The sequence below is a fragment of the Belonocnema kinseyi genome, chromosome 2 (genome assembly GCF_010883055.1).
Source record: "Belonocnema kinseyi isolate 2016_QV_RU_SX_M_011 chromosome 2, B_treatae_v1, whole genome shotgun sequence".
NCBI classification, from domain to species: Eukaryota; Metazoa; Arthropoda; class Insecta; order Hymenoptera; family Cynipidae; genus Belonocnema; species Belonocnema kinseyi.
In genome coordinates this window covers 65,964,678-65,973,238 of record NC_046658.1, presented here as the reverse complement: position 1 = coordinate 65,973,238, position 8,561 = coordinate 65,964,678, and positions in this window count along the sequence as shown.

Below are 8,561 nucleotides of genomic sequence, written 5' to 3'. Positions count from 1 at the left end.
AATTGTTTATTATTTAAGCAACTGGAATTTTTTAAAACAATTTTTTCGAAAAAAAAATTTTTCTTAAAAAATGATTACTATTACTCTAGTGGAATATTTATTAACATTATTTCATTAATTTTTAATTGTTTGAACAAATAGGATTTGTTTAAATCTTTTTTTAAATACAAATTATTAATATTTCTTCAGTGGAATATTTATCAACATTGTTTGATTAACTTTATTTTTAAAAAAATTATAAAAATTATTACTTGAATATAACTGATGAATTAATTATTATTAAATTAATTATTGATCAGTAATTAATTATTACTGATAAATATTCCACAAGGTCCACAGCAATAATTTTTATTTTTAAAAAATTCGAAACGAAATTATTCAAACAAATGTCGATTTCATTAAGAATTGACAGTTTTTGTTTTAAGGGTAGTTTTCAGGTACTCGTGAGGGTGGGTTAGAGGTATCAACCCCACATGTCTGATACATAAAATTCTTCGTTGGATAATTCTCAACAGGCCCCCATACTTTCCTGTCATATTTTTTCAAACCTTAAAAAATGATTCCAAAAATTAAAAAAAGTGATTTTTCCCCATGCATTTTACATGGGAAACTTCAACTAAAAACCGGCACCTGTTAAAATGGAATAATAAAAAAAAATAACAAAATTAGGACATTTCTTTTTCGGATTTGGAATGAATTGGGGGGATCGTTGCCCTCTAAAGGAAAAAATTGTTTTTGAGCCACCCTAGTGCACAACTGTTTTACAGATTTAATAGTAGAAATAACTATTTTCATAAGGAAATAAGTCTATTTTTTTGTAAAAGAAAAGAAGCATATTTTCGTAAATAAAATGTGGGACGAATTTCAATATTCAGCCTGGGAAAGTTAAAGATTTTTTTATTTGGTATAGCAGATTTCACACTGCGGCATCAATTTATCTTTATTCCACACTTTACCGAAAAGGTGACATTTTGCCCCTGAAAATAGGAGTGAATGTAGCATATATTTCTGGAAACCGCATTTGCGGAGCGAAAGTAAAATTAGCGGAGCGAAAGTAAAATTAGCGGGGTGAAAGTAAAATGAGCGAGAATAAAATGCTCTATGGAACGCGGGACGAAAGTAGATTTTTCCCTCAGGTAATTATTGCCCTCACGAGAAATCTGCTCCTTTCGCCCCTTGTTACATAATATACTATATATAGGATATATATAGGATTTTCCACAACTGCAAACATAATTTTCTACGCCAAAAATATAGTTGACTAGGATTTATTAGTAATAGAGAGATTTGTAACAAATTAAAATTTAATATACATTTTTCTGTCGTAAACTGGTTTTAATATTTGTTTAATATTGAAATAAAATCTACTTTCTTATGAATAATTTTATCAATTTAAATCTCTTCAATAGGGATTATTTATAAGAAAACTACAAGGTTTAATTAGTAGAAGCTCATGCTAATGTCAGTTGCATTTCAATATTTCAATCAATTTCGTTGAAATTTACAATTTTCAACACAAAAAAATGATCTATTAAAATAAATGTTAAGAATTAGAATTTTAAAAAAATTAACTCCCTGTTTATATAAACTAGGGTAGTCTAAACAAAAATTATCATTTTTTTTAATGATATTTAGAGGTCGCTCAAGCTCCATGAAGTAACATGTATTTCCCATAAGAAAAAAATATATTTTTGTAACTCTTATGCATAATCGCTAATATTAGCTGAATCGAGTGGAAACATAACATTTATGTTCACAATTAGTCATAGAATACGAATCAAACTTTAATTTTCAAATATCAACCCCGTAAGTTAGTTTATAGAGTCCCAAAAAACATAAAAAATAGTACATAGAATACTACTTTATACTGATGATTACATGTTTTCATAAACTGTTTAAACAATTATTTTTGTCTTTAGCAATCTCTCTTAGGATAGAGTTAAAAAGTCGCGGTAAAAAAAAGAAATTCCACTTTTTATCCAATTTTTAATGAGGGTGAGGTAATACTCAGTTAATGTAAAAACATAATTGTTTAAATAATTTATAATATATATTTGTATCTAACTGTTAATATTCTCAAGAATAATGCTAGAAAATTAGAGTTTTTAAAAAAAGTTTCCACTTTTTGCCCAATTTCAAATTATAGTGAGGTAAATATTGAATTGAAATTATCAGACTAATTGCTTAACCAATTAATTATTGGTACTAATATTTAATTTGAATAATGCTATACAATTGGAATTTTTTCTGCAAATTTCGACCATTTGGCTACTTTCCACTTGTAGTGAGATAATAGTTAATTCAATTTAGCCAAAGTAATTATTTAAACAAATTATTATTGTTTACAACTACTTTCTTAAATCTAAAAAGTCACTTTAAATCTTCAGTTTTTGTTTGACTTCTTAGTTATGAACCAAAAAAAATGTAACCTCAACAAGAATCATTTTTCATATAGTTTTGTATTGTTTTGTATTTAATTGTTCATATTATTATTTAAACAACTATTTTTGTTAACTTGCATCAATTATAAACTCACTGAGTAAAAAGTAGACAAAAAGTAACAAATTTCAAAAAAACCGCAAATATCTAGGATGGATATAGAGGACAGTTATAAACAATGATTTGTTTAAAGAATTATTTTTGTTAAATTTAAATAATTATTAAGTCACTCTAAGTGCAAAAAAAGACAAATAGTTTAAAATTTCGAAACTATTATGTTTGTTAACATCAAATAACCTTAAACGAATTGAAAATTGGACAAGCAGTGGAATTTGTTTTAAACCACCTCTCATTATCTCTATTCTAAGAAAAAATGGCTAAAAATAATAATAAATTAATTTAACAACTTATTTAAATATGTAATTATCAGTGCAAACAAGTATTTTATGTATTACAAACAAATTGCATGAAAACAAACGCAACAAAATCATAATTAGCTTTAATAACTCGCAAAAACCATTTTTCACTTAATAGATTTTTGGGGACCTTATAAAACAGACTTCTGGGTGTGCTATTTAAAAAGTAATATTTTATTCGTATTCTATGGTTAATTAAGTATATGTGTATTGTGTTTTAACTTAATTGAGTTAATATTGAAGATTCTAAATAAAATTGACAGAAACGTCTGTTCTTATGGATAATACGTGTTAAACTTCATGGGGCTTTAGCAACTTCTAAACTTTTTTTTACAAAAAAGAAATGGATTTATTTTTCTGTGGATTCGAACATGTTTCCGAACGATGTGCCTAAAAATTCGAGAGAAAAAAATTTCCAATGCACTTTTAGACCACCGTAATGTACACATTAAAATCCAATAATCAGTCTCAAACCAAGGAAGTTTCATTTTAATATATATTTCAATAATAAAAATTGCTAGTTAAAATATTAGAAAGATAAAGAAGCATTTAATGAGGCCCCTTTTTATACATAGATTTTCGTCTGCTTGACAAGTGAGTCGAAACTAAGGAAAAATCCAAAGCATAAGAACTCATTTCAAAGATCATTATCAATTATGCAGTACTCCATGGTACATAGAAAAATTATGAATATATTTTATGTATACCATCTTTTACGGAATACATTTTTTGCGTAGGTGACGAGGGCGTCACTTTTTATAATCCAGTTTTTTTACAACCACGTGGAAAACTTATCTTTGAAAAGTACCAGGGTGGAACTTAAAAAAATTACATTTTGAAAGACTTATTTTTGTTAACTATTAGGTCTTGAAATAAAAGGATGATTAGAAAACTGAAAAAATCATTTTAACCTATCTCATGGATGCAATATTAGAAAGGCACTCAATGGTACATACAAGAATCATGCACATATTTTATAATATATAGCATCTTCCTCAGAATACCTTTTTTGTATAGGTAGCGGGCACTCTCTATTTTGTATAGGAAGCTACGAAATCCTCGAGTTTGTCATTTTTTATAATCTAGCTTATTTACAACCTAATGACAAACTTATTTTTGATGAATATCCGATTGACATTTTAATAAAATTATCCATAGAGATGAAAATTACACATATGTACATCCCATTGGTAACCTTATTTTTTATATTTATCAGGATGACATTTGAAATATATTATAACATACATCATGTGTAATGTTAAATAAGTCAATTTTAGAAACCTCACAATATGTCAGTTTAGAAAATCAAGGAAATAATATCATAATGTCCAGATACAAAATCTCTGGTTGATTCTGAACCAATCTATTCAGATTATTATATTTTCTAAATAGGAAAAGGAACAAACCAACAATGTGCAGATTGTAACGAACCATGAGTTTAGTGTCTATACATAAAATTTTTTATTCAAGATCGAAATAAAACTTTTTTTATGAATAATTTTATGCATCGAAATGAGAGCATGAAAAAGATTCACAACTAAAAATTAGATTTCCGAACTGCCTCCTTTTCGACTTATTAGAAACAAATACTTGGTAAAGGAAAGAAGAGGGAGAAAAATGATATGAACCCTCGATTAGAAGGAATGGTGACGATATTCAAAAGAATTGAAATAATTTTTAACAGAAGTTCTAACTTTTCTAAAGGTTGGATTTTTTTTTTGTTAGGAGAGATGATAATAAGATTCAAGCATCTTATTTCTTTACAATGCCACTTGCGATGATCTAACGTGTGAGACAGAATCGAGAGAAACGTTTTTGTATCTGAAGTAATATATGCTTATAAAGTGATAATGCATTATGAGAAAACGCGGTAACCGAACTGTGAAAGAATCCATTTATTATGTGAGAAACAGAAAAATACACGACCGAGTTATGAGGCTGAGTGCACAAGCCTTGTTAAGAGTACAATAATTTACTGGAAGAGTGAATGGAGCAAGTTGCTTTTGCTGAGAATAGCTTTGAGGATCCTCTGACGTCTAAAATGCATGTTCTCGTGGTTTTTTGATTTTTTTCTTTTTGATTTTTATGGAATTTTGTAAGTTTGTATGGTCGGTTCACAAAATTGGCCATTTCAAGGATGCGATTTTTTTATCTTCGGACAAATGACATAAAACTTGAATGAAATCGCGGTAGATCCGAATTAATCAAGATCGATATGAAGAAACTAAAAATTATATTTAAAATTTGTATAGACATTTTTTTAAAGAGAATACTCCTGTATATTGAATTGTTGCAGATAGAAATTATTCTTAATTAAAATAATTCTACTTTATTATTACAATCGTATTTAGTAACAAAAAATTGTCATAAATTAAACATTATTTTTTTCACTCCTCATTTATATCTCTTTTGGCGTTTTCTCGATTTGCACTTTTCTTTGCAGAGAACGGTTCAATTCAGAATTTGTAAAATGAAAATTATAGTGAATATGAATCTAATATGAGCAATATAACTACTATTTGAAAATACAAAATCAGTTTGGTCTTTTCATCGACAGTTTTTACTGTAATTTGCCTCTTGAAGAGTTTGCTAATTATATTTTTTAAAATAATATTTTAATATTTCGATTCCTTTCAGTATTGAGTATTAATAGAGCCAATTAATAAAATATATATTTTGAAAATAAGTATATTGTATTATTTACATGAAATATAAACTACAAGAAAACTCAAAGTGTTATGTGTGAAGAGAAAATGACAATGACTCGTTATATCTTATGAAAATGTCAATATTTATGCAAGAGATTTTTTTTACACAGGATGTGGAAGAATTAGAATATAAATTGCTATTTTATCGAAAATGGAAATATAATTTAAAGTCTTCTATATAATAATCAAGATTTATCAAAAGGTAAATTGAGATGACGGATGCAACAACTCGACAAGCGCTCGAAACCGCGTAAAAATATTGCCCAGCCGGGAAAATCTATCGGTAAAAAAAGTGTTCGAACAGACCACCGATAAATTTTTAAGACAAATTTTTCTCATGGAACTTTTCTATTCGATAATTATTACTGAAGATAAGATAAGATACAAACTTAGAAAATGTTCCTATCAAAAATCGATGTTTTATAAAACACAACTCGCGATTATTCGGCCATTTGTGAATAAAAATGCTTGAAATTTGTATAGTGTATTCTCAATATAGAAGCGATGACTATAAGCAACGTACTTTGTTTAAACCGCGAATATGTTTGTTTTCATTTAATAGCAAATTGATTCCGAACGAAAACCACGTTTTGCCAACTTCGACCAGTGGGACAGTCATTGAAAAAATATTAGTTGAAAGAACTTGCCGCGAGAAATTTGTTCACTAGGCTTTAAGAAAGTTTTTCTGAAAATTTAAAAAGAATTGGTCAAAAATTGTAGAAATGGCAGCGAGTTGAAGTCAAAACACGCTGCCGCTGGAGCATTTTGTTGCTTTTTGCCGCTGCTGGCTAGTTGCCTAGGAACGAAGGCCGATAACATTTTTTCGATGACCGTCCCACTGGTCGAAGTTGGCAAAACGTGGTTTTCGTTCGGAATCAATTTGCTATTAAATAAAAACAAACATATTCGCGTTTTAAACAAAGAGCGTTATTTATCGATAGATTTTCCCGACTGGACAATACTTCTACGCTGTTTCGAGCGCTTGTCGATTTGTTGCATCCGTCATCTCAATTTATGTAGATAAGCAAAAAAATTTTTTTCTGAACTTTTTATTCTTTAATATTTTAACAAAAATTAAATTCTTTTTAAAAAATTAAATAAGTTACATTACATTTTATGCACACATTTTTGTATTGAAAGAATATTGGTAAAAGTACTAAGGTTTCGACGGCTTTACGAAAAACCTATTTTTTATTTCGATTTAAAAAACAAATTAAAATTTTAGGGCAAAACATTTCAAACGCAGAATATTAGAATTTAAAATTATCTGATTAATAATCATTAAAAGTATGGCAAATGAAGGGATGATATTAAGCTTGTTACTGAATGATATCTCATTTTATTTATTAATGTGAATTGTGTAAAACAGTATTGCCTCTGTTAGGTGTAATTAATTCTACATTTTAAATTAATAATTGATAAATATTTAAAGTGTAATTTTTATATACAGGTACATGTATTTTTGTTTCCAAATTAATATGAATCTATCGCTTCTATTAAACAAAATTTTAAAAAGTATTGAAGAAAACGTATAAATAAGTTTATAGAGATATAAATGAAAGTGCAGTGTCTCAAATGTACACTGTCCAGAGTTTGAATCCCCACTGTAAAAAATTTCGAAAATTTTTTCATGTTTTAGCATGAAATATTCCCAAATATGAAAATTCCCAAATATGAAATATTCCCAAATATTCCCAAATGAGTTCAATAAAATACATCATTACAAAGTTAAAAAAGAACATTTTAAGATCAGTTCCTGCTCTCATAATATAAAATGTTTATTCACATTCTCAAAATGTTTTTACCTTAGTCACAATTGTTTATTTATAAACGTTTATTTCGCTACAAATCTCATCAATTTTACGTGTTCATGTAAATTAGGGTAAATAACTGCCCTCACTAAACTTGACCTCTTTTTCTTTTTAATAATTTTAACTTCTCATTAATTTTCCTTATTTTTTGCAAATTTCTACTTTGATATACAATCTTTACATGAAAATTTTCACAATTTTTAAACTCTGCAAATGTTACTTGGATACATTTTGGACTTAAGTTTTTAGTATAACAATTATTTAAAAAAAAAAAACATTTTTTAGTTCAAAAAATGATTTCAAATATATCATCAGTATACTGCAACATATATTTGTATAGAAGGCATTTTCCTAATGAGAAGTACAGTTGGTTTTTGAAACACTGGGACTTAACTTCGATTAAATTGATTAGAATGAGTTGAACAACATTTGAGCTGTTTTCTTATTCCCTAAAATGCTTTTTATTTGAAAAGAGCACTTTGTATTATATAATGTTAATGCAAAAAATTTAAATTATAAGATATATAAATATGATTATATTCGTCTAGAAAAATATTATATTTATACATCTTATGGTTTGATAAGGAATAGTAATAATAATAATTATATATATAATCTTCAAAACAATCGCGAGCTTTTGGTATAATAGAAATTCTTTAGATTCAATTGGTATATCAAATTCTCACTGATTTAAATAACTTGAAGCTGCTGCACACCTGAAGAATTTCCAATTGAAAATCTATAAAAATGAATGAATTTTAATTTTGATTCTTTAAAATGAAAGTATGCCAAACATTGCATTACTTTATATTATGCATATTAATTATTATAGAATATTCAGTTGCAAGAATTCAAAATTAAAGAATTTTAAATTTCCAATCTTTGAAATTGAAGAATTTTAAATAGAAAAACTTCAAAATTGAACTATTAAACAAATATTTCAAAATTACAAGCAGTTAATATATAAATCTCAGAAATGGAATAATTTGGAATTTCATATTTTCAAAATTTAGGAATTTTCGATAGTATCTCTTAAAAATTGTAGAACTGTGAATTTACATCTTTAAAAATTAAGGAGTTTTCAATTTCGAAGAAATACAGTTTAATATCATCTAAGTTTCATTTTTTACGATTGCCACTTCTTTAACCTTAAAAATTAACATTCACAATTTCTTTAAATTGGAAGA